General features: G+C 44.3%; 1 protein-coding gene across 1 annotated transcript in view; it reads right to left on the bottom strand.

The window, feature by feature from the left end:
- Positions 1–27,627, bottom strand: part of ATP7A (ATPase copper transporting alpha) — a 1,086,974-nt gene extending 1,059,347 nt beyond the window's left edge. Inside the window, exon 1 of the mRNA XM_069612588.1 lies at positions 27,313–27,627. The gene's annotated coding sequence lies outside the window, so the exon portion shown is untranslated. The remainder of the gene's footprint in view (positions 1–27,312) is intronic.
- Between the last annotated feature and the right edge of the window lie 291 nt (positions 27,628–27,918).

Raw genomic sequence — 27,918 nt, 5'->3', positions numbered from 1 at the left:
AGGCGTCTCTACCAGTTGATCCCCTCTTCTGCCCGATCCCCACACAGGAGGTCCTGCATCGTTCCCTGGAAGAAAACAAAATGAAAGGGTGGAGAGGAGAAACACAATTGCAGTTGTAAACAAACTTCTTCATGATATAACACAGATTAACACTGCCCACAACTTGAAAAAAGAAATGAAGGGTCAACCAAAATAGCAAAGACCCTGGTGGTGGTAACTGCGCAGCAATCAACTTCAAAACTTGATAGCCCTACTGAGACTAGATGGCAAAGCGGTGTCTTAAAACGGAGAAGGATTGATGACCGTGGCTCATCCAGAATCGACTGTTCTCAGCAAAGACCATCTAAGACTAGGAATTTAAACGAGTCAACACGAGCTACGTTGTGTCCGTATCTGGACGTAGATGCACCGAAACCTGCAAAAGTAGCCCATATACGCTCACAGGAGTGCCAGTCACAGTCAAGTGGATCCTCGTCTGATGATTACTCTACTGAATCCTCCATGCCTCAAAATACGAAGAGTTCACCATAGTACTAACTTCAGGCGTAATGCCCAAATTTGTCAACAGGATGAAATGGCCCAAAAACATTATCCAAGAATTACAACCTATCCCGATGTCAACAATGTCAATGCATGACGACTCCCACATCTACACTGCCATCCGCTTCGTGAAACCATTGAATAATAACCCTACAGCCATGCGCTACACGACGTAGCCCTCTATATATATTTGCTCGTTATCTCGGAGCATTTTACTTGCCTGCTTCATTTCTGTCCCTCCATGCAACCCACGAGGGTGCACCATTGCATTTTAGAAGTTCCAAATGAACAGGATCATAAAAGACACTCGCCCCAGCTCGAAGAGCTTGCCAGATGTGAGCCACAACACAACCCATGGCACCCTAGGTGGTAACATCTCTAGAGCAGGTGCTGAAGATCGAGTAGCCACCAGGACTACAAAATCTACTGAAAGATCTAAAAGTGACCAACAGGAACACAACAAAATCTCCCAGTTGATTAGGACTGGTGAACAGATTAGAATTACTATTAATTGTGATGACACATCAACTGAGGGAAACTGGGATCTTGAGGTGACAACGAACGCATGTCAGGAACCAGATGACTGGTAGTGGATCGCCAAAGCATTAGCCGGTGAAAATAGGAGTTAATGCCAAAAGTTAAAAAACAAAGACCTTATCTACCTTTGGCTCCTGAACACCCGAGGGTTTTCACACTCGTTTCAATGTAATTGGCTTGACGGTCTGGACATTGCATGTATTCAAGAATCCTGGCTTAGTGATTGTCCCATTTGCGAGAAATTTGAAATTGCTATAAATCCTGCAATCAGAAAAGAAATGGGCAGACCTATGGCGGGTCTTCTAACCTTTGCAAGGAAAAGTTCTGGCTTTAAAATTTCTGAATCAAGGAATAACTCAGCATACATCAAAATGAAACGCCTGACATCAGATGGTGGAACAGATGCTGGAAATAATGCTATTTACATTATCAATGTATACTGGCATCACAAAGCTGCAGGTACATCGATCAGGTTACTTGCAGCTTTAATTGACAAAATTTATGAGGGAGAAATCTCACCAGAAATTCTGCTGTGTGGCGATCTAAATACTAACTGCTTGAATGTAAAAACAACCCTTGTGAATGGCAAAATAGACGACATGAACACAACTGTGCCCAAATGGAATCTAGAAATATGTTCATGTAAAATGGGATCACAATAGGTCACTTTCCAGCTAAACCCACATGGAAGAGATTGCAGCAAGAATCAACGCTGGACTATTTCTTTGTTTCTGAGGATATACATGTATGTATGTATGTATGTATGTATTTAATTTTTATATAGCGCCGATAGCCCGCGGGCATCAGTACGGGCATCATGTGCGCGTACTATCCCTCCAAGGGATCCACAAAACAGAGAGCGATCATAATTTAGTGAAGACATGTGTTGACATAATTGCAAAAGATTCTACTAGTCGATGGAACCATGGAGTAGTCGTGGAATCCAGTAGGATCAGATTGAGGCTCCATAACGAGGTGAAGAGGATCAAATTAGATTACCACAAAAAACAATGCCAACATCTCCTGATGCAGTTTACCGGGAAAAAAAAAAAAAGGATTTCGAAATATTGCGTTCAAGTCTAGACACACTTTGACTTGGAAGTGTTGAAACGCAAACGGAAAATGAGAGCGGAAATCAGACTCTGCCTAAATACAGATATAGCCCAACACATAAACATATAAAAACTGGTTGAAAGTACCTAAGGCTGTGATGATACAACGCAATGCTGAGACAATGATGTCAAAATTAACAAATAACACAAGATTTCTGGGGAATTATCAACTAATGCAGCGGAACCCAAAATGCCCTTCAATTTAACATGGTGTTGAGCGAAGAATGGATGAGACACTATACTCAACTGTATAGTAAAAAAGGTAACATAGAAGATCCTCCGCTCATCCTCAGATTTCAAGGGCTAGTTGTCAACCAAATGGTGCTTGAATATGCTTTTGCTATGGTAGGTGAGCAGAGTAAGTGCCTACACTATATTCTAATGCTTGCCATCCCTCAATCATTTCTCATTGGGATGCCAAATATAGCAGTCGAGTCAGTGCTGCAATGTTTGGTATCCCTTGGATTTTAACAGTTAACATTTAAGACAAGGCCACGTAAGTTGACCCTGTATTGGATCGGTACATAGAGTATTAGTGGCACTATATTCTCTTTCTTGGCATCCGCCCATCTGGTTTCTTTGAGGAAATTGCATCTTGAAAAGCGAGATGCCATCTTGAAGGAAATCGAGATGACCACGATATGCTGATCGCTACATTGTCTCGAGGAGTTGTGAAGGCTCCATCCGTTTACCTGGGTGAGGTTTCAGCAATTCTGCTGGTAATAGTTTAAGAAAATTTAAACAGAGGGGGGTGGGAGGGAGCCGTTGATTCTAGTTGACAATTTGAGTAACTGAGTTGATCAGTTGTCGAATGGTCAGCTCTCTTTATGTTGTAAGCCAGCTAGGTTTCAGCCTTTCCTGTGGGAGTTAAGTCCCCAATCCTTTACTGACCAAAAATAAATAAATAAATAAATTAAAAAAAAAGGGCCTCAATAAAGAGCGTTTGAAAGAACATCTTAGGGCTCTGAACAATGTGTTTAGGAATTGTGTTCGCTCACACAGGCACCTAATATACCAACAAGTTGGTGAAAAGATGTTGAGTGGTCTAGCCCCAAGAAATTCAAGACATTTTTGGGTTTTAGTAGGTTCTCTGAATAGTAAATCGCTAGATGGTCAGGAAACGATACTATAGGAGGAGGGGTGGGTCAGGCATTTCTCTGAGATCTATGGACACTCAGAAACCATAGTTCCCAAGACTGTGGCGAGAGGTGCCTGGTCCTGATCCTTTTCCTACGAGTCCATTGAAGAGCTGATTAAAAAATCATCCACCTCCAGAGCAGCCATTCCAAATGGGCTGAGCAACTCCATCTTAAAGAAATCTGGGCGCGATTACTAAAACTTCTATTCGACAATATATTGCAGTCCAAGGAACTCCCAGAATCTTGGAGATCGTCGGTGGTTATACCGATACATAAAGGGGGGGGGGGGACAGGTTAGCAGCCTCAAACTATCGTCCCATATCTCTTTTAGACGCAGATAGCAAGATTTTTGTGGGTTTGATTTTGGCAGAGATGGAAGCTTGGGCCAACTTGAAATGCCTCATCCCTCAACAAAACGGGATTCAGAAGGGGTCTATCGACCTCCCTCAATTGACTAGTTTTGAGTTGTTTTAGTGCATAGGCCCTGGGGAAGGGCAGCTCTCCTCTGTTTGGAGCATGGATTGATCTCTCCCAGGCGTTCTATACTATTAATAGAAATCTTCTTCTGGAAGAAATTGAACGCCTGGGAGGCTCTTCCCAACCCATCTATTGTATCGAACTTCACCATAATTCAACTATGTGTGTCAGCTTATCAAGAGCAGGCGCTCTGTCAGCTCCAATTAAGATCAAACGAGGAGTCCGGCATGGGTGCCCGATTGCCCCCTTTCCCTTTATTCTTTTCATATCGAATTTAAGCCTATGGCTGCATGACAAGGGCCTCATCTCTCCAAAAATTGGAGATATTAAAACCAATTTGTTGGCTTATGCTGATGATGAGGTGGTCTTTGACCCCTCACAAGTCGGGCTCCAACAATTACTCTCAGCATTAGCAGAGTATGCTAAATCTAACAATTTAAAAATCAACCCCAATAAATCTAAAACCTTGTTTTTTAAACATCCAAAATAGATTCTTAAGATGTAGATCTGGGACCTGGAGAGGTATTTACCGAGATTACTTAACTGGGGGCGAGGATACGAGCATACCCGACCATGGGCCATGTTCTTGCAGAGTTTGACTTCAAGGTACTCAATATGGGGGCGCATTTTAAGAGAATTAATTAAATAAAAAGTAGTAAATTCTCCATTCAGCCCCTTCTGAGGTTCTATATAGGCTAAGTAGCTCCAACGTAGCTCCAATTATCTTGTTTGGCCTGGACACTAATCCCTGGTCTATGAATATTGATTGGGACAGAATAGAGGCCAAACTGTGGAAGAGGCCCTTAAACCTGCCCAATTGTGTGCCTATCAGATGTTTAAGATAGGAAGTAGGATTGTCCTCGCTTAGAGCAATGATGGAGTGGAAATGGGTCGCCATTTTGAGACTAATTCTAGATCCGCCCAAAGGCTCCTTATATGAAGATGTGGCTTTGTTGAGACAAAAAGGAGTGAACATCTTTCTCAATAATCTCAATATAAGAGGTCAAGATGTATTGCTCAACTCAGATTGTTCAGTGGAATTGCTTATTCAAAATCCTATGAAGGACAAAACTCGTATGTTACGAGCGGATTGGATTAGGACAATCGACAAAATGAGGCAAGCAAAGTTATCAGCATCACATAACAAAACTAATAAATCGAGATCCTTTTTGCCGCAATACTTAAATAGATCTGATTCATCTATCAGATCTATCTTTCTGAGATTTAAATTAAATGTACTTCTCACGTAGGAAACTGCGTCGATAAGAAATAATGAGGAGTATTCGAAAGTGTGACGACAAGGTAACTCAGTCCCAATATCATCTACTCTCAAAATGCCCAGGTACATGGGCATTGAGTGTGTCAAGACTTCAGAGATTTCTACATGATGTGCGGTGGCTGAACTCAGAGGCTTTCTGGGAAAGACTATCATGTTGTAATAATCTTTTTTTAAAAGAGTTAGGTTTAGGGAGCACAGATTTAAAATGAGGAAACAACTTGATCTCACTAACTGGTTGATTTTAGGATAGAACACCTGCCTATTAGTGGGTAGGCTCTCAGTTTATGATATTTAATTTTACTTTGTTGCTTCAATCTTTACTTTCCCTCTTTATTCATCTTTTTTCTTTTACTTTTTTACTCCCTTTAGAATATTAGTTGCTTTTTATGGTTTTTAACTCATTTAATTCAATAGTACATGGGTATTTTCATTATGTATATATTTTTTAAATGTTTTCCTCTATTTCTTATCTCTTTTGTTCTTCTCTTTGCTGTCTTTTACTGATTGGTTCATGATATCGATTGTATGATATTTAAAGTCATTAACTGTTTATATTTGCTTTTCCTTTTCTGTATATGGCTATAACATTATAATAATTTTTTAAAAAAGCCTGTTAGTTACTGTAATATTTAGTAACTCCATTGTGAGGGCTAACTGGACAAAACACCACTTAAATTATTCATGTAGTCAGTAGGCAAGTAGACTATTCTCTTCCTAGGGGTCATCCCATTCATTGGATTTTCAAGTAGAATATCCTAATTCAGTGCTGTATTATTTGGCATTCCCTTAATTCCGATGGTTAACACTTTCCAAATGCCATTTGATTTGATCTTATATTGAGGAGGTGAGTAAGATATGTGCCTGCATTATATTCCCCTTTTACAGTCCTACCATGCTTTTTTCTGGCCTTCGGGTTGCTAATATACAAATAATATTACCTTTATTATTGGAACATAGTGGTCTATTTAACCAAATATTAATTAGGTATTTTTGGTGTAATGCATGCTTCACTAAACGACATGTGTGTGTGATCCCAATTTTGGACGTCAATGAAAATATGACCCATTTGAGAGAAATGATTTGCCCAAGATTACATAGGAGCTAATTTTCCACTGAGCTGTAACGTAAATGGATGACATAAAAGCCTTGCTCAAGGCTTGTACGGTATATATTCACATCATGGTTCGTTTTTGTCCATTAGTCTGGCAGAGAGGACGGGCAGAATGCAACTTGCGCTTTCGCCGCCTCACTTTCTTCCTTCATGTATTAACACTGCCTGCCATGCATTCATGCCAGGCAGCGTTTACTTCATTTGCATGTCTCAGTACATAAGTGCAGGGCAAAATACAGTATAACACGCGTGTATGCTTGCCCTGCACCTATGCACTCCATTGTGCAAATTCCCAAAATTTGGAAGCAGGGACCCACCTAGGTGTATAGCTACTGTAAGGGTGTAGAAGAAGGAGTCTGACAAGGAGGGTTTGTGTGTTTTGACATGAACTTTTATTAAAACACTAAAACCTAACTATCCCTCTATGAGGGGTTTCCCTGCCTCACCCAAGTAACCTAAGGACATTTCAGAATGTCAGTCAAATGATAAAGTTCTTGCCGTAAGTGGCTTTCGTGGTTTAAGGAAAGGGATAATAGATTATCTTAGACAGAGAAAGAATTCCCTTCTCGTAGGAGTCAATAAGCGCTCAGGAGCTGGGGGGCAAGCTCGTCTATGTATTCTTTGTAGAACTCACCAGGCAAGCCATCCAAACCTGGGGTTTTGCCTGTAGGCAATCCCCTAATAGTGCATCCAATTTCTTACAGTGTGATGGGCTCTTCCGAACTGAAAATCGCCTCTTGGCTTAGGTAAGGCAGGTCTATCCCGTACAACACCTCACTTATGTGTGCCTGTGATATCTGTGGCCCCTCTTGTTAGAGGGTACTGTAAAAGTCTTTAAAGGCCGCATTCATTGACACTTGTGTATGGCTTAGTAAACCATTCTGCATTTGTATTGTATGAATTGGACTCCGATTCTCCTCCCTTTTGTACAACCAGGCCAGCAACCTGCCTTGTTTATCCCCCTCCTTATGTTGTCTCTCAATATACTTAGCATAGTTATGTTTCCCCAGTCTTTCCCAACACTCTACACACTTATTTCTGTACATCACTGCCTCCGCACCCTCTCCGTTCCGACCCTCATGGGACATCTCTGCCTTCTGTAGCTGATCCTTTGTGAAGGTTAACTCTCTTCCCACCCTGGCTTGAACGTTGTTAGATTCTGCAATGGCGCCACCCCTAATGACAACCTTAAGGGCCTCCCATAGGGTGCCAGCAGTTGGGACACTGCACAGATTGTGTTTGACAGACTCATCAATGCTTTTCTTGATGTGGTCACAAAATGGGATATCATGTAAAGATTCTCTTCTAAGCCTCCACATGGGTATTGGGGCTCTAGGGGGCACATACTGCCATTGCAGTCGGAGAGGCGCATGATCTGACAGAACCCTGCCTCTGTACTCCGCAACTGTGAAACCGTCTGCAATCTCCTGAACAATGGAAAAGTAGCCTATCCTGGTGTGGAGTGGAGAAGTGGGAAAAGTGCTTACCGTCTGGGTGCAGTATCCTCCAGATGTCTATTAGGCCAAATGCTGTCAAGAGCGTCTGCAGGGATCTGGGGCAGGTTTGCAGTGCCTAGTGTCAGATCTATCCAATGCCGGGTTTAAAGTGCAATTAAAGTCACCTCCCCATATAATGTTGCTGTTCCTATAGGGACAAAGCTTTGAATGCAACGTCTGGAAAAACCCTGCAGCATTATGGTTGGGGGCATACTTGTTAATCAGGCATATCTCTAAATGTTCCAGGAGCCCTTGTACTAAAAACATTCTGCCTTCATCATCAGTTTTATCCTGTGTGACCTTAAAAAGGTACTGAGGGAGATATCCAGATCAGAAACGCTTTACATACTTTGGAAAAGCCCCACCCACAGACCCAACAGGCACAGTGTGTCTACACAGAACAGCGACCGAAGGTTTTACCCTTTACCAAAGTTCACTTCGGCCATTCATACAGGCAAACCTTTCCCCCTGGTAACTTCCCCAACTCCCCTCCCCAAAAACAATTGCCCCACATAATCAGACATGCTCGAGCTTCTCCACTTCTCGCGGCCACCAATGGCTTATAAACCAGTGGCTTGTGCACAGCGGGGGGGCTAAAAAAAACAAGTGCCCGAAAACATAGCAAAGAAAAGCAAGGACGACAGTGTCGGCTCTGCAGCATGCTCTGTGGAATCTCCTTCCTCCTTCACTTTCCCCATTGTCGGGCTCCATTGCACACTTCGAAACCATCCAGAGTGTCACAAGTCAGTCACCGCCGCTGCGCATGGCCCCACTCAGTTGGCATTCCCTCTCCTCGTCGCTTCTTGGATTTCACCATGTCCTGCTGCTAGCTAGGCCAGAGCCGGTCGCCATCTTGCCTTCTTCATGCCCACAGTCTTATTCCACGCCTACTTGTTAGGTTGCTGTACAAACGGGGAGAGTGCAAATGTTTACAATTGGAGAGTGGAATTGGGCAATATGGATTAGGTCAAAGTGGCTACTCTCAATGTAAAGGGGCTTAACTCAACCCAGAAAAAGGTCCTTACTATGTGGCGCACTTTGTCTCTCGATTCTTAATGCACAAGAGACTCACTTTAAGCAGGGGGTGGAGACAAGGCTGGGTGGTAGGGACATTGGACAAACATTTTGGACCTACCATAAAGAGAAGAACAAGGGTGGGGTGGGTATCATTTTAGCTATAGCTGTGCAGATGACTTAGGAAAGTCCTTGATGTAAGGCTTCTTATGGTCAAGAGATACTTGGGCGATGTAAGTGTCACTCTGGCTACCCTCTATGCCCCCAATACGAGCCAAATTGAATTTTTAAAGTTGGCTTACAATATGTTGGAACACTGGGGTGAGAGACTTCTGACAGTAAGGGGGTAATACGATTGCCCCAGTGTGGAATGGAAGATGGGTAGAGGTGAAGACCATAGGGAGCGGAAAAAAGATAGTGTGGAAGCTCACCTCCTAAGGAATATCTTTTGGTCAGATGCATGGTTGACCAAACATGGCCAGCCGGGAGATGGGCGGGTCAATTGCACATAAACGAGGATAGATCGCCTTTTGGTACATCAAGAGAAACAGCAGTATATAGGTCCCCTGAAGGTAGAAATAATTGCATGGTCAGACCATTAGATGGTCACAGCCATATGGAGATTAGGTATACAGCAGAAGGCATTTTCACTGGCGGTGGAACAATGTTCTTCCTAGCGACCTCGTCTTTAGGGAATTCTTAGAAAAGGAAATTGAGAGTTATTTTGAGATTAATGACACTGGAGAGGGAGTCATGGGATATGTATGGGATTCTGTCAAAGCAAGTCAGGGGGCTCATCACTGGAGAAGGAGTGATGAACAAAAAAAAAGGGACAAGGGCCTTAGAGGAGAGGCTGAATGAGGAAATGAGAAGTTGGAGATCCCGGCTATTGGATGAAGGGGGGATACAGAGAAGGTCATAAGCACCATGAGAGAAAAAAGGGAGACACTGCACTCATTCCTTCTGGATGAAGTACTAAAGAAAACTAGATATACTAAGCAAAGGTATTATGAAAAGGGGGGGAGGAGGAGTCAGGTTGGGACAAGCTTGGCCAATAGGATACATGTAGTGAGGGAGGAAGGGAGGGTAGATTAGGTTTGTGGTTAAGGAAGGGAGGGTAGAAGCAACCCTAGAGAGGATCCACCAGAGATTTGCAGAGTTTTATGTAGATTTGTATAGCAGGGAGGATGGGGCCGACGATGCTGAGGTGGAGGGATACTTGTGAAAGATTCTCCTGCCGTTATTAACCGCATCAGAAAGGGATCAGCTTGAAGTTGAGATTACTTCTAGGAGGTAGTGAAGTCTATTGGACATATCAAACCAGGGAAAGTGGCAGCCAAAGATGGTTTTACCTCAGGCTTATACACAGTTTCAGGACATTATGGTCTTCAGTTCGGCTGAAGTGTTTAATGCCATCAAGGACTCAGGAGAGGTCTCACCTTCCTTCCTGGCCACCCAAATAACAGTGATCCCCAAGCCAAGTAAAGACCTGACACTTTGCTCGGCCTATAGACTAATATCACTGCTCAATGTAGATGCTTAGCTGTTTGCGCGACTCCTGGCTTCCAGACTGGAGCTCGTCCTCACGAAACTGGTTTATCCAGATCAGGCAGGGTTAGTGCAAACCAGACAGGGCTCTGATAACCTTAGAAAGACTTTGAAAAGTTACACAGGAGGGGGCCCTAATCTTATCCCTGGACACCGTAAAGGCATTTGGCAGGGTTAGCTAGTCCTTCGTGAAGTCCTTACAAAAATGGGTATGGGCGCAATATGGATGAGATGGATGGGGGCACTATATTACACCCTCACTACTAGAGTCTTGGTAAACGGGGGTGGAGTAGGAGTTTTCACCCTACAGAGAGGGACTATACAGGGCTGCACTTTGCCCCCCCCCCTCCTACATGCATAGGTTTTGGAACCATGGGCAGTAGCGGTCCAGGGCGATCCCAGGATCCAGGGCATATTGGTGTGGGAAAAGGCATACAAGTTAAACCTCTTTGCGGATGGTGTCTTACTGTATGTAGCAACACCAAAGTATTCCATCCCACATTTACTTTAGGGACTGTCCAATTATAGAAGGACGTCTGGGTTTAAAATAGATTTAGATAAATCACTGGCCTTCCCCGCAGGGTCGCTAGAGGCTGAGTACTTCTATCAAAAGGTTACCATTTCTGGTCCGTTAAGAGGGGTTTAGATATCTGGAGATACAAATCCTATTCCGGGGCGCATTGTTTAGGAAAATGCACCCCCCCTCTGTGGGCTAAAGTTAAGTTAGAGGTCGACAGGTGCGAGACGCTACATCGCTCCTGGATGGCCAGATTGAATCAAAATGACTGTACTCCCTAAATTTCTATTTTTGTTCTACAAATGGTGCCTATAGTGGGTTCTTATTTTAGAGTTGAAGAGTGCAATTGAAATTTATTTGGGAAGGAGCAAAAACTTGGGGTTGCCTATAAGACCCTTAACCTCCCCAGAGACGAAGAAGGCGTGGGATTCTCAGACATTTTGTTATTTTGAGGAGAACCATCACCGGTTCTGGACGCACCTCAAGACCTTCCTCTTTGCTTCTGCTTTATCTCCCCCGCTGAACTCCTGACAAAAACTGCACTTTTCACCTGGCTACCCTCTGATCTCGGGCCCAGGTCCCCTCCCCTGCCAGCTGCACACCTGCACTGCCTCCCGGGCACACCCTGCACTTGGAGGCAGTTTCTGTATCCCTACAGTCACCCCAGCTCTGACACTTGATGTCTGCACTTACCCCTAGTTGACTGCATTTTACCTATTGTTTATTAATTTTATTTATTCTTTACATTGATCTTATGTATCGCACTGCCCCCTTCCACTTCTCCCCCACCCCCGCACTTTCCCACCTTCCCTGAGCTTGAGCCATCTCAATGTCACCTGGCCTAGTAAGATCGTTGCCTTCCCTCTGTTCCCCCATCCCTTGCCTTGTCACGCCTTGAAACACTTGTGTATAGGCACGTTATAAATGCCATATCATTATAAAGCAGCACATCTGAGAGCGATGGTTGACCATCTTGACACACAATGTGTTGCATTACATAATAAATCCCTAGCACCAGCAATGCTGGGTGAGCGGCTTTGGGTTGCTCAGGATAGAATCCCTAGAAGAGTGATTGAGCACCCAGTTCTGGGTGTATTGTAGTCCATTTGGAAGGATGCAAGTAACACTAGATGGCTCACATCGTGGCCCTCCCCTCGGGGCTGCATTTGGGCCCAACAACTGAGGGACCTTATTACAGAACCGCTACACTTTCAATCTTGTATGAGGCTGGCTTAGGTAGGGCAGGTCAGCTCTGGGAGGGTGGTTGGTTCATGACCCCGAATCGGCTGGGAGAATGCCTCCAGATTATATTGGATTACTCTGCATATTCCGATATTTACAGTTGAAGGGGGTACTCTCCGACCCAAAGGTGGAGAGACAATCATCGCAGAGTACCATCTTTCGAGATGACTGATTCAGAGGAGGGGTACAAGAGATCTTGTGGCTAGGTTCTACAAGAAGTTGCTATTGGCGGAACTGATTGGCCAAATAACTGCAAGGGATCACTGGGCCAAGGATCTCGATATAGATATTCCCGATGGGCTCTGGGCCATGATCTGTCGTAAGTGGTCACATTCCACAGTATCCTTGCAATATAGACTGCAAGCTGTTAAATTGCTACATAGATGTCATTACTCTCCCAGCAAACTGGCTAGAATGTATCTAGCAAGTGAATTCTCATTTATGGAAATGTGGGCATGAGGAGGGCAATTACTGGCATAGGTGCTAGAAATATGGTCATATGCAAAGGTTTTGGCAGGAGATTGTGTCGTGGGTAGAGGACCTAGCTGGGATCTCTACGGCATTCTCACCCTTATTGATACTATTAGGACGGAGTGATGAAGAATAAGAGGAGTGAGATCTAAATCATAGGTCACATTTTCTATTAATAGATGCCAGGAGCTTTGTGGGACATTTGTGGAAGAGACAACGGTCCTGATGCAAAGAGAATGGCTCCAGAGAGTGAGGGACATATGCAGTATGGAATATCTCAATGACTTGCTTGATGAAACCAAAAGGTAGCAGAGAAGAGATTTGGTGTCCTTGTTTCCTCAAATATAGGAAGTAGCCCCGAAGACAGGTAGTTTGCAATATAGACAACCTGTGTTCCGTTAAGTGTTTTGTCTGCTGTTGGAGTATTTTGTATGGAATGGGAAGGAGTGGGAGGGGGGGTTGGGCCAATACTGGAGAGCAATCAGGAAGCTCTTAAAATGCTGGTTGGGAATGTATATCCCTAGGTTTTACAAGTGCCCCGTTCTCCCTTGGAAAATTGAAAATGTAATACATTTCTATTTTGAAAAGAAATATGAAATAAAACATTTTAAATTGACTCTTTCTTAAACGGTTTGGAACTAAAATAAAGCCCACCACACCACACTACAAATTAACCATTCACACTGCCTACACTAATACTTCACCACACTCACTTTAATTATAGTGCAATAGTGACATAAGCTGCCCAAAGATTAAGTGGGTGTTGTGAAGTAGTGGTATAACCCGGGTTAAGGTTCAATTTGTAGTGTGATTGTATTTGTTAGTCTAACACCCCCACCCCCCATGGTCAAGCTAGGGCCAGCCGCAGTTGGTCTGCGCTGTGCCTGTTCCATGTTTGTCGCTGGAATTTGGGGACTGGGCTACAGGGGGATAACTTTTCTGAACTCCAGGACTGGAGTAGGACACTATTGGTTAAACAAAGACTCAGTCTCAAAAGGAACCACACTTCTGCCACATTGCTTATGTATAAAAACTTTTATTTGATACTATTCAGGAAAATGATGCATCTGCGAATGCGCTTTCCACCTCCAGAGCATGAGGCACATCATTAGCATTTCATTTGGCCGGCTGCCTGAACTGTGGTGAGGAACCTTTCATATTAGGGGTTATGTGGTATGGAGGGATTGACAGCGAGGATTCATTGCTAGGATGTAGTTAAAGGCAGATGACACAACCAATGTCAGTATGCCAGTATCACAGGATTGGACTGTTGGGGCCGACATGTTCTGGTCAAGAAGTGAGCTGCTGCGGCTTTAGGAAAGGGAAAACCTGAGCATGCCCCACGAGTAGGGGTTTCTCCATTGTGGGTGTTCCTGGGACGGAAGAGCGTTAAAGGATCCCCTAACACACAATTGCAAATCTTTCCTGAAATTGTGTGAACCACAGTAGCCGAGAGGGCCACTATCTGTGGTCTAGTATGGGTAGAGTGCCTGGCAGGAGTTAGTGTTGCTGGCTACTGTGAGCTGCGACATGGTGTACTAACAGGCAGGAGAACAGAGCAATAAACGGTCATGATCAGCTTAGTTGGGAGGATCCATTAGCCCATTGAAGCACTATAAATGTTCTCTGTGGGTGAGCGTTCACAAGCCAACCCAATAGTCCCTCATTACGTATGTACAAACAGCACAAGGTGTCCACAAGCTCACAATGCGGTTTATTCTTGCAAGCTCCCCTAAAGGATGACAACGAACAAAGCTTTGTGATTCAGAAAATGTTCCTTGAAGTATTTCTAGAGGCGCTCCCTCCAAAGGTTCCCTCTGCTAGACAAAGTCTCTCTCTCCTGGCCACTCTCTCACCGTGGCTACTATCTACCATCCACCTGGTCAGATCACCTCCTCCCTCTGCAAGTGGGTCGGACCTCTCCTCCTCCCTCCTGGCCTCGATCACTCAACTCCTTCTTGGAGACTTCAACATCCACCTGGATGCTTCCTGTCCCTCCACTGGACTCTTATCGCGACCTCTGCGACTCTCTCTCGCTCTATTCTGCCCTCTGGCCCGACTCACTCTGCAGAGAACACTCTGGATGTTCTGATCTCCTCAGACCGCCCCCTCACCACTCCTCTCTCCTCGAGTGAGCACTTTCTCCTCTCATCTTTCTCTATACCCCTAAGGGTATACACATCCACCCACCTTCTCGGTCATCCGACCCATGAAGCGTGAGTCAGTTGAGGCTTTCGCCACCACTTTTTCTCCCCCACGTGCACCTCTGGCTGACATCCTGATACAGCCATTGCCATGCTCCACTCTGCCATCTCTGATACTCTTGATGTACTTGCCCCGGTCACGAGGATCCGCTTGAGGCCCAAAGCCAAGGGCAACTCCTGGTACAACTCAGATCTCGTCACCCTTGAACGCAAGTGTAGGGCGGCTGAGAGGAAATGGTTGGCATCTTGTGCATCCTCTGACAAACTGGCCTGCCGCTTTTTCCAAAGGCAATACCGTTTCTCGGTCCTCAATAAAAAGAGCTCACATCCACCCCACGTCTCTACTACGGCATCTTAAAGACTCGGCCAAACTCTAAAATCTGCAAGGAGCTGGCCAATCCTGCTGCAGTCTCTACGTCTCGTGTCCCCTCCCAGGCTCTTTGCACAGCCCTGGCTTTCCACTACATCGCAAAAAAACACAGGACATCCTGTACATCCTCTCGTCCTCGTCCTCTTCCCCTTCCCCTTCTCCCTCTACTCTCTCCTCTGCCTCTGGCCTCCCTGCGGCCACTTCTCCTCCTCCCTTTTCTGCCTTTCCTCCGTTCACCCCAACAAGGTTTTTAGACAAGTCAAATCATATCTATGAAAGTCTCGTCAAAACAGGTCCTTCCCTGTTCTTCCAACACCATCAAGGACCGCATTGACATGCTCGCTCCAGCTTTGGCTGACTTCTGCAACCACTCTTTCGCCACTGGAACCTTCTCCTTCCTCTTCCCCCTGCCCCCTGAAGCACTCTCTTGTACATCCTCTTCTTAAGAAACCCTCAACTGACCCCTCTTGTCCGGCTAACTAATCGCCCCATTTCCATCCCTCCTTTCCTGGGCAAACTCTTGGAAAAGCTGGCCATCTCCCAGCTAAATCTTCACACTGAATCTGAAGACCTGCTCTCCAACCTTGATGCCAATCACCCCTCTGTCCTTATCTTACTTGATCTCTCTTCTGCCTTTCACACGGTAAACCATGCCATCCTGCTCAACCAGCTCCATGATAACCTGTGAATAACTGATCAGGCTCTAGCCTGGATGACCCCTTTCCTCTCGGTTCGACCCTGTCAAAAAAAGGTCCAACTTGGGTCCTTTCTATCTCACTCGCTACCTGTGGTGTTCCCCAGGGGTCTAACCTTTCTGCCTGGCTGTTCAACCAATATCTGGCACGGGTATGTTATGGGAGGACCTTCATGACAGATTGGCAGACTTAATTGGTTTCTGGGTCCCCCCTGAATATTTGATAATCCACCACGGTGGGAATGTTTTAACACAATTAGGGAGGAAGCCGTTAGTGGCAGACATGGCTACATCACTCAAAAGTAAAGGTCATTGCTGGCGGGCCACAGATATTTTCCTGTCCGAAATAGTGCCTAGAAGACATTGGAAAGGGGCCAATTGCAACAAAGCATTAGAAATATCTTGAAGAACGCCAACGACGGCCTTGTCAAATTTCTGCAGGGACACCGGCCTATCATTTATCAGACCATGGGATTTAGTGCCGAGCCATCATCCAGATTTATTCCATCAGGATGGGACACATCTGTCAATAGAGGGCATGGAGTGGTTCTCAAGAGAGGTTTTGTGGGTCTTCGCAGAGAAGGGTTGCATTGGAGTTACTTTTGGGGGAACCTGAACAACCGTAGACCCACTCGGGTGTAGCAGCACGGATCAGGGTCGAGGATGGCCACAGCTAGAAATGTGTGCGCCATGGCAAAATATGCTGAAACAAGAACAAATATGGAAGAGGCTGGTGCTAAATTACATCACTACCCCCAACCACGAGATACCCAAAAGCGCACAAATTCCGAATTGTCCATTTTCGCAATTTTATGTTGTACATAATAAAGCCTACGACCAATAATCTTTTTCCACCTCATCATACTCGAGTTTTTTATTACTATTGTGCAGCCCATTATGGCACTACTCTGCTTATCGCAGCCCAGGTGAGAGTTCTTGGGGCCCCACTCTACAGCTGCTGACCTGGGCCACCCAGCACGGTAATGAACGAAAAAATGCACATGGCCCTGGGACTTCAGACCCAAGCACAGGAGCACTACAGAGCACACAGCCGAGGGGGACATCCAGGTAGCTTTGCCAGTCTGCCTAGCCAGTAAGGACACCTTTTGCATAGATCTAAAGTGCCCAGATATACTCTATAGACTGAAACAATATTTTTAAAGACCATTTTATATATCTTTTAAAAATATTTGTAAAGACTATTTTATCTTGAAATATCTTTGCTGCAGGTGTGTGTTCTTACCTATTTTATACAATATAAGAAATTTCAGGTAGAGAAAATAGACTGCATATCAACATCAGCTTGCCACTAGAAAAATAGTTGTCCTATACTTGTATACATTTTACTCTAATGCTTCTTCCTATTGGAGTTTTGTCTTTCCTTGGTTGCTACTTTATCTTCCTGGCCTACCATTCTCCAGGGCAGCACATCTGGGGTGATCTGACCTCAGTGAGAGTGGGGATGACAGACACAGGCAAGGGGGAGGCTAAGGGCATAAAGTGTAGATGTAACTCAAGTAGTCACGTGTTTTTGTTGTGCCCGCCTACATTTGTCTTCCAAGACGTGTGCTACATTTCATCCCTCCTGGTATTAGTGTTTTTGTGTAAGGAGTCAGCAGCGAGAGGCGGACACAAGGTGTTCTTGGTTTTAACCAAAAGACTTATGAAAAGAGGTTGGGTAAATGCCTTTCTAGCCATATTCTGAAGAGGAATTTCCAGAAATTTCCTCGAAAACTAAAGATATGTAAATGTCAAGTAGTCAATAACTTAGAAAGCTGTCCTTGAATCCAAAATGTTCTAAGCTGACCCTCACACTAAAAACAAAATAAACAAAATAAAGGGTGCAAGAAAATGTCCGACTTGATATTTGTAAAAAGTGTTCACAACCATAAATCTAAGGATAACGCCAACAAAAGTGTCTTCCAAGGAAAGTGCCTTGGATCCAGAAAGTGGTTCCCTTGCTATGGATTTTTAGGTAGGATGGCAAAAGTGTCTTTTTATCTGATAGTTTCTTTGTGTCTTTGTTCTGGATTCGCAAAGTTCTTGTTAAAACAATAAGTTCAGTAACAGTCTTTCTTTAGCTCTTCTTATATCCTTGGCGGATTGTTTGGTATACTACTCTGGTAGGAATCCTTCTATGGGCTTTTCAGATCCCCTGGAATACTCCCCTGCCAGATACCCTCCCACAATATCAGTGTCTTTATACAACCTTTGCAGTTTGCCTTGTATACTCCCCTGCCGGGAATCCTTCTTTGGGCTTTTCAGATCCCCTGGTATATTCCTCTGCGAGGTATCTTCCAACAATACCAGCTGCCCGGTGTACCCCTTTGCCAGGACATTTGTTTCACAGTTCTTTTCCACATACCACAGTAGCATATACCCTGAGGTGCTTGCTTGATATAGCTTCCTATGGTAACACTTGCTTTGGCTTTCCCCCCCAAATTGGTATCTCATGCATCTGTACTTGCTTGGGTTTGTTGCTGCACTTTGCCTTGTCTGCATTCCAATTCTCTTTCTCATACCATTCAGTCTCTTGGGAACCACGGGGCATAGCGATATGCATGCAACCAACGACTATGGGCAGACTCACTGGTCGTTCCCAGCGTCTCGACTGTTGGCATGCCTCTGCTTGGAAGCTCTCTCAATTGGCACAGCTTCTTGAGCAGACGTTCCCCCAACATTTCATGCAGCTCTGCATTCACTCGCTGGCTTTCCTCTATGGTCTTAACTGGAGAGCGCTGCCTCTGCCAAACCGTACTTCCAGGAGCTCCTCTGTGGCTCCCAGTGCTTCAACGGTCCTTTGGTTGTGTACCTCAGAGCTCCGCCTTGTCTATGATAGTTTTTAACATTTGCATTCAGCCACTTGTGTGCCTCATCCGCTCCTTCAGCATTAAAAGCTACTCTTATGCTGACGACACGCAGATCCTGATTTGGTTATATCTGGATCAGGCTGAAATGTCATAATTCCTCCTTCAGTGTCTCTCTGCCATGGCAGATTGGATGAACCACAATTGGCAGAAAGAACGGAGACAAGGTGGAGGTACTGGGTGCCACCCCCTGATCCCGCACTTTGGGTGTCTTCCTTCTGGCCATCAACCTCTCTCTGTTTCAGTCACCACTGTCAAGAATGTTGGGGTTATGCTTTCTTCCACCCTTTCAATAGATTAACAGGTCTCGGCCGTTTGTAAGGCGGAGCATTTATCTTGTGGAAAGTGCTCCCCCATATTCCTCCCGAACTCTGGCCACTAGTTGTAGCTGCCCTTGTTTTTAGCTGCTTGGACTATTGCAACACTTTATCTTGCCCAACTCAAAGGTCTTGTTCAGCGACTTCAACGCCTTCAGAATCTTGCTCCCCAAGTTGCCACAAGAGCACCGTATTGAGGGCATCTCTCTCCAGGTCTCCCTGCATTACACTGGCTGTCTATGGCTCAACGTATCAAATTTAAATCCCTCGGTCTGGTCCATCGCGCCCTTGAGGGTCTCTGGGGCTGAATATATGTGCGCAATAAATTCACCAGCTACCTCCGAATGGGGAGTTTCGTTCTGGGTTTGCGCCCCGTTATGTGTGACCTCTTTCCGTCTCACTAGAGTGGGTAGGTGGGCCTTCTCTGTAGCTGCTGCGCAATTGTGGAACTCACTGCTGCCCACACTTAGAAATCTTACAACCATCTGAAATGTAGGCGATCTCTGAAGACCCTTCTCTTTTAGGCCCTAGGTTACGCCTGGTACGCCTTATCCTAGCGCCATGATACCCTCGGCTGAAAGTGCGCGCTACAAGCTCTGTTAACATAACATAACCTGCCAAATATTTAAAGTGAGTGGTAAGGGTGGATTTTAGCGGTACGGACCAAGTGTTTGTAATGGCACACAAGTGTACGGACCAAGTGTTTGTAGTGAACGTTGTTATACCCACTCTTTGTAGACTTTAAATGTTGTTAGAGAACCTGGTCTCTTTATTTAAAAAGGTTGCAGTAAAATGCATCGTTTATGCGGATGACCTAGTTTTGATGGACAGAATACAAATCGGCCTCCAACATGCCTATATGACTATCAGGCCACAAATGAACTCACGATTAATCCAGATAAAACAAAAATTGTGTCCATTGGTGACACCAGCAGCAAGAGGGATAAATCCTTTAGGTGGTCAGTCGGCGGTCAGCGTTTGTCTTCTGTAACATCTATAAGATACTTGGGGGTCTATTTGTGAACATCAGTGGGTGAAAGAACTGAAAGCTTGCATTACAAGGAACAAAAATTAACAAAAATGATGGTACATTTTTTAGATCACTGGTATTGATGTTTTACCTGCAAAAAGTTGTTCCTGTAATAACTTTTGGAGCAGTAGCAGGCTGGAACATAAACGAGCAAACATGGAATATGCTGGAAGGGCGATTTTGGTGACATATGCTCAATCTTCTGCAATCTTTATCGATGACTATATTAAGACATGAACTGTTGTTAAATTCGTTGTATAGTCCGGTCTTATGGGTCGGTAATGCGGAAGATGTCTTTAGACAGCCCGACGCCTGCCTATCATATTTTCATAACTGAAGGCGATTATAAATGTCCAAATTTATTAAATCAATGGTGGTGCAGAGTACTAGCGTTTGTGGATGTAGCGGACAACAAACAGGATCTTTTAACTCGTCCACAACATGCCAAAAGAAAATTTGAGTCCTGCCGATGGATAGTCAATATAGAAAAACGAGATAAGATGCATTCTACATACCGGTTGGGTGCTGAACAAAAAAAACTAAATAGCCAGTCGCGTTACTTGCTGCACTGCCCAGCTCGCTATTATCAGGATCCATTTTTGAGATTTCGAACAAACATATTGAAAACAAAAGAAATACTGTGGCAATGAAAAGAAAGTGATAAGCAATAACCTTTGCCGCTTTTGCCGAGTGTCTGTCAAATCATTAAAACATCTTGTAACTGAGTGCGAAGAAACCCATAATCAACGTTCTATACATCTTGGGCAGTTTGGACCTATTGATGAGGATATGCCAGAATGGTGGTTGAGAATTACTTCTGGAAATAATGTGAAACAAGTCTGCGCAGTTGTAAACTATATAGATATGCTCCTAAAAATTGCTCCTTGAGCAGAGCATGGTATGAGGACATGTAAATTGAAGTAATGTGGGATTGTGTTACCCGATTTATTTCACTTATTTGAAACTTTGTTTTAGCCTGATGTGTTTTTTTGAAATTGATGAAGTAATGTTTAATGTGTAGGATGAAGTTGAAACAAAGGTTTTTACGTTAAGTTGAAACTAGCTTTTTCAATTTAAAAAAAAGGTTTTATTTGTCTAAATTCAGTGGGTTATTCCTGAGGTGATTATAATGGTGCATAGCGCATGAATGTATGTTGTTTAAGTGTATGCCGTATGAGTTTATCAGTCTATGAGCCATAAGATTTACATGCTTGTGATTTACACCTCGTATACATCTTATACAATGTGACAAATCATGGGAATTCATTCTACCCAAAGGGGAAGCCACTCCCTTTGGATCTAGGGAGGTGATCCAGCTACACTGTACACTCCATAGTGGACAGGGTAAGCATGATCTCACTGGGAGTGTACCCACCTCCAACCCCATTAGGGAACAAAGAAGCCCCAAGTAAGACTGTGCCTACACCTCCCTACGAGATAGAATCACCACTGTTTTTTGGTTATATGAGGATTGAACCACGTTATGATGTAGAGGATGTTATTGTGAATGGCTTGGTTGCTGACCTAACTGATGACCTCTGTTCCAGAGACGCGGAACCAATTCCATTTCCTCTCATTTTCCAGAGAGGAGCGTAAAAGGAGTATAAGCTGTACCTGTGTGGAGAGAGTCAATCAGAGCCAGCCCCTGTACAGTGGAAGCCTGCACTGTACCACTGGGCGGATTGATCTTGGAGGCAGGACCACGTCAGATGTGTGTTGGGCAGAGGAATCTCAGAGCCAGCAGAACATTGCTGAACCCAAGAGGGCGGAGAGCCCAAAGATCCCCGGCAGCAGGAGCCGGAACTAATGCAGACGCGATGTACTGAATCCAAGAATCAACAACGCCCAGTCGAGGAACCACTGCGAGAGAGCCAAAGACCATGGAAGAGCGGATCCGCAGCCACCGCCTCTTCTTACTCGTAACGCTGCTTGAGTCCAGGTGCGTGGCTGGCCCAATGGATAGTAAGGAGGGCGGTGAAGTTCCAAAGCAGGTGAGGACATTGTGCCATGTATACGAGCAGTGTACAACTAATGAAGCCAGATCGTTCTAGGCTTACAGAAAAACTACAAAGCTAGGCACACCCTTGGAGGGGTGAACCAGAAGCCAAAAACCCAGTAGAGGGTAAGGGTCCCAAGAATGTCAAACGGTTCAAACCAGAGAGGGCGAAGTCGTCGAGCGATACAGGGAGGGTTGAGTATCCTAATCATTCACATATGGCAATAGACCCAGAAGGTCTGGGTTTGATCAAGAAACCTAATCAATTATGGAATACCAAGGTACCCTGGAGGGTTGAGCAAGATAGAGCAGCTAAACAGAAGCTTGGGTTGAGTTGTTCCACATAAGTAACTGAACTACAATGACAAGTATCACAGCTGAAGTATGCACTTTTTGAATACAACAAATTATTGGTGGGGGGGGGGTCAGAAGTGCCCTTCTACAGATACACTGAATTTGTTTTGAACTATACCAGCATGCTGAGGCCTGGGTTAAAAAGGAGATACAATTGGGTGGGTGTCACGTACCAGTCAGCCCAACCCAAAAAGGGAGTCGAGTACTTCTGTAGGCTAATTTATGTTTCTTTGTTATTAGTGGTAGGGTCAGACAATAGGGTAGAATAGGTTTGGGACAGTGGACAAATGTTATTTTGCAAGACATCTTTACGAGCAAACCTTTATTATTTTGAACCATCATCTCAGAGATGGGGCTAGGACAGGCATTTATTTAATTTAATAAACCTGCCACAATTGAGAGAAACATCTTTTGTCCATCTCCTATGTCTGACTTACCACAATACACATGAAAGTCAGTCCTCATTTTGATGAAAGTTTTTATACGTGTAGAAGTATAGGTGTACATTTCATAACCGTACATGTCCAGTTTGTATAGAAAATGTACATTAATTTAGCATGTCTTCTAGCCCTCCAGACGTAGCGACTGTGAAGCATAAGTGCTTGTGGTAACGGGGGGGAGGGAGGGAAGGTTGATGAAAGTTGTTTGGTGTGTAAGTATCTGGCATGCAGGCATGAGGTCGAAGTAGTGAAGTAGTATAGGAGTGTTTGCTATCAAATCAATTAGTGTACATGTTCTATACTCATTAAATCGAAACTAAAGTGAGGTTTGACTTTGTTGTGGGTTTTTAATACTCCTAGGATGCGTACAAGAATTGCCCATTTCCTACATGTATGCAATTTAAATCTCCTATACATCCAACATGCATATGAAAATTGACATCAAAGTCAAACCCAACTTTGATATTGAGTTTTCATATGTACATCAGAGTACAAAATAAACATCTCCTAAATGTAATGTGCATTTAGTTTGTATAGAAAATGTTAACTCATTCTGCCTACGCATATGAAAGCTCACATTAAGGTGAGGTGTCATTTTGATGTGAATTTTCAATACGTATAAGAGGCATATAGCAGTTTTACATTGTGCACATGTACACACTTTGCATTGTCTATATATCTCATACATTTGTACATACAAATATACCGGATGCAAGCCCTCCCCCCCCACCCCCCGGATTTATTTTATTTCTCCTTAACAGTACAAAACACCTTTTTTTTCTTTTTTAAATATCAAGGCGTCCATGAAAAATACTGAAGTTGTGCATGCAGCGGCCTCGATATTTGACTGTGAATTATTTCATAGAAGGGTTCAAGAGTTATCAAGAAAAGTTATTTTCTGAAACACCATAGACAAATCACATTTAAGTTTAACTATGGCATCGTATATATATCCAAATACGCATAGCAAAGGCAGACCCCAATTAAAGGACAGAGAGAACATCTCAGTTTTTAAGAGCTTTCTATACCATATATAGTGATGTTTTCCCCTTCGGTTGAGTCAGAGCTTTCCACAACGTCGGCCCTTGTACTTCTTAAGTGTGGCCTCCATGTCCGAGATGCTAGAATAGTGGCCGATAGAGGCTGGTGTACAGCGTGCGGCTAGTTTCTAAAGGTAAACTGGTTCTATTCCTCTGCGATCGTGGTACAGGTTCTTGCATTTAATCTTGGACCCGACTGGGAGCCAGTGAAGAGTTTCCTGTCCAGGTATCCCGGGATATAATTTCCAGAAGGTCACTCACAGTTTGCCAGCTTGATTTAGCAGTCTGAGGTTCGAGGGTGAGTTTTTTTTGGGGGCGTGGGGGGGTTGTCCTGTGTGAAGTATGTTGCCATTGTCATCTGTTAACATTACCAGGGCATGCATCAGTCCTACGTGATGGTCAGTTAAGAGGAACTAGTGTATTTTACTGAACATAGACATTTGGAATTTTCACCCTTAACTACTGTGTTGATTTTAAGTGTCAAAACATAACTCTGCATCATCTATTATTTGCAGATGGTTTGCCTTTGATGACGCAAAGATTAAGTGTCTAGATTATCAGACTAGCTGGCCATAGAACTGAGACAGAGTCATATTCCGTTTCACTGAGCAGCAAAAGCTCTGGTTGGGGAACCATAAACGCAAAGGAAGCGTTCCCTAATCCAATGGTGAATGCGGATGAGGAACCCAGTGATGACTGATCATGACCCAAGATGGCTGTGAATGTGGCTGTCATCGGACTACATTTGAAACTGTGCCTAGTATAAATGATAGATTTGGATAAGATGGAGGATGTACACATTGACCAGGAGTGGAAACAAGGAATCCTGAGGGATCAGACAAGGCACACTTCATGATGACGCTTCAGGAGACCCAATGTAAACTTGCTGGCTTCTGTTAAGGAGCAATGACCAAGTTCGTTCCACTGAAATAGCCCTGTCCAACCTATTAATCTGCTGAAACAAATGGAGTAATCCACCATATAGCATGGCAAAGAGAAGTCAATGAAGATGAAGGCAGTTTGCTGGACTCACCCAGTGATCGGAGCAGCTTCTCTACCATTGGCAAGTATTGGTTTCCTTTCTCTCACTGGTCTGAAGCCAAAGTGGTGTTCACAAAGGACAGATGTCTGCCCAGCACTCTTATGCATTTTGCAGGGCCCATTTCCTTTTGATATAGCATGCCCTCTCAAAAGTGGCAAGGATATTGTGCTGTTCAATATATACTCGTGATGTTGGGTTGCACCTGGAGAGCTACAAAGCATTTCAAATGTGGACAGTTCACTGAATATTTTGAAGATCTCACTTGATTGGTTAGGGCACACAGAGACACATGGTGCTACTTGAGCAGGGACCACAAAACGGTTTCTGTAGTGTGATCTACTTCAGATCAATGAACATTATTCTCAAGCCACAAATGAAAACTTGAAACCATTTACTGTTCCTCTATCCTAGTAAAGAGTTCAATGGGTGGCGTGTTTAGTATACCCTGGCACAACTACTGTATTGTGTATACAACTTCGAAATGTTCGATTTTAATAGGATTAGCATTTTCTGGTTACAGACAAAACATTCATCCATACACCTTATAAAGAACTTCTTCATCCACCTTGGTTTACAAATGACTTAACAATAAACATTGTTGAAGGACAAATAAATACGTTGTGCATCGCTACAGCCCCTGCCATGCCCCAATATTGTCTAGGCGAGACCTGTTACTCACTAAAACAACCATACCGCCCATATCCCAAGCAGGTACAGCAAGAGATTAACACAATTTAAGTTTAAGATGTTACAGGTAAAACCAAGCTAACGACGCAACATCACATGTGCATGCACTAGACACAGAGCAAATACGCACACAACATGAAGAAAGTAACACTAGGTCAAATATGCACGCATACACAAAGAATACTAACATGCGCAACTACACGCAAATATAGATTACCAATTTAGAAACGCAACAGTAATGGGCAGCATTCTATTCCAAAACGGAAGCCACAACATGCCTCTAAGTAAATGAAAGGCTTCAAGGTTTAACGAGAAGACAACATGTTGAATTCACCATTTGCTTGATTGTATGCTGTCCCTGCTTTATTTGGATGTTAATAAAGCTGTGTTTTGCCTTTCACTCAGTCTACTTTCTTTTTTGGAGTCTGGATTTTCTGACTCCTGGTCTTCTTTGTAATTTTGGGGGTTTCCCCAGGTCGTCATTGCAACATATTACAAAGAGTTACAGGAAGCAGCTCTGAAAGACAGATATTGTAAATCTATTTTGATCAATTGGTGAAAAAAGTAGGATTTTACCACAGTAAACGAAACAAGTAATCTCCACAACGGACTATTAAACGGCTTCCTAAATAGAAAAATAATGCTAGATCACAAGAAAACGGCCCATCTTCCTAAATGCCCAAAATCTCTTAATCATGTGGGTAATAACATACATTTCTCTTATCTACTCCTTGCTCATTTAGCCATGTATCTTCAAAAAGATAGAAGTAAAATAATTCTTGGTAAAAACTGTATTTCTACTCACTGCAAAGACAGCACCTAGTTGGTATTAGTATAAGTCTTACAGGGGGTTAGAAGAAGAGGAAACAGCATAGTTGTCAACTTTTCGTATTTTGATAGAGCTTTCCTAATCCATTGACCCCAAACATTACTAGGTTTCCACTTTCTTCCTGATTACGAGTCAAATTATCTAAATTAATGAGGGGAACATCATAAATTATAATTCTACATTACGCGTAAAACCGTCACAAAAAACAGCTCTAAGGGAAGCAACGGAAGCACTCAAAGCAAATAATTAGTATTTTATATCAACACTTGTGTGATTTTTTGTGTTAGAAGGTGTAGGGCCATGCTTCAAATCCCTTCTTAAAGTGGACCCGACCCGCAGTTTGCCCTTTCTCACCATGCTGCACAAACCACACGGCAGTGAGTCCCGAACCCTTCCCTGGACTCATTTTCTCCCCATCAATTCAAATGCTTGCTAAAGACTTCACCGGGAATACCCTCCGGTAAAAATCCATTATCAACCAACGTAACAGTACTCAATTTAATTCGAAAGGTAAGTTGGCCCTGACAGAATTAGAATTTGTCAGGCTTGCCTCGCGTCAGAGGCGAGCACTTAGCCCGTGATATCTCTTCCCAAAAATGTAGCTCAAAGAGGACAATGTCCTCCTGTGTGCCACTACAATAATCCTGGAATGCAGTGCCTTACAGGGGACAGTCCAACTTCGTCAAGAAGTTCATTTTACAAGAACCCCGGTTTTAACATGAAGATGCTGAGCTTTACCAGGGATCCCCCATTCTTAGGGCACCTCAGTTCCCACGGTATGCTTTTCCCCGTGTGGTCATTGTTCCTCAATGCACCCATTTGCCTACAGCACCACTCCCAAGTGCCACCTTCTTTCTAGTGGCTCCTTGACTCAGAGTGCCACATTCGTGTCTTCCCGCATTGGCAACTTCCCATATTGCCAAGGTTAGGCACCCCCTACACCTTCCCTGGTCTCTCACCTTCGTAGGCTAAAGGGGGTCGAGGGGGAGGGTCCGTCCCTCACCACAAGTGGCAGTCCTCCCCAGAGTGAGGGTCCAGGTGATGCCAGCCGCCTCCTCTTACTCTCCGTGCTGCCGGCCCCCTTGCCCCGTCTTCAACTCTCCAAGATGCTCAGCCCGCCACTGCCTGGAGCGTGAACGCGAGCAGCGGGGATGGTTCCCCTGCGCGCAGGAGCAGGCTGGCGGCATTAGTCAGTGACAGGCACCGCCGATGTCCTGGGCACCGAAACACTGGAGCGCTCACAGACTTGGCATCGGTTCCACGCGTCACGTGACCAGGAAAGGGCGTACACGGAAGCCATTGCTGCCGAATGAAGTGCCGTAGTGTCTAGTTCCTGTCTGAGAAACGGACCATGGCAACGGCCCACCTACTCTTCTGCACGTGACTTGCAACGTCATCCTTTTGATTTTCGGGAGCAAGTTTAGTGAGCGGGGAAGGCTTTGAAAGTGCAACAGCAGTTGCAGCGGTTCAGGTGGGCATTTTCTTCGGGATACCGGTAACGTTTCGGCAAGAACCCCGATAGAGCGTCCGGCTTCCTCTTAACCCTCGTTGTCATTTCTCTGAGC

The sequence above is a fragment of the Ambystoma mexicanum genome, chromosome 5p (genome assembly GCF_040938575.1).
Source record: "Ambystoma mexicanum isolate Mex_15411 chromosome 5p, UKY_AmexF1_1, whole genome shotgun sequence".
Classification (NCBI taxonomy): domain Eukaryota; kingdom Metazoa; phylum Chordata; class Amphibia; order Caudata; family Ambystomatidae; genus Ambystoma; species Ambystoma mexicanum.
Note: the sequence above shows the minus strand (reverse complement) of the source record. Positions and strands in the feature narration are given on the sequence as shown.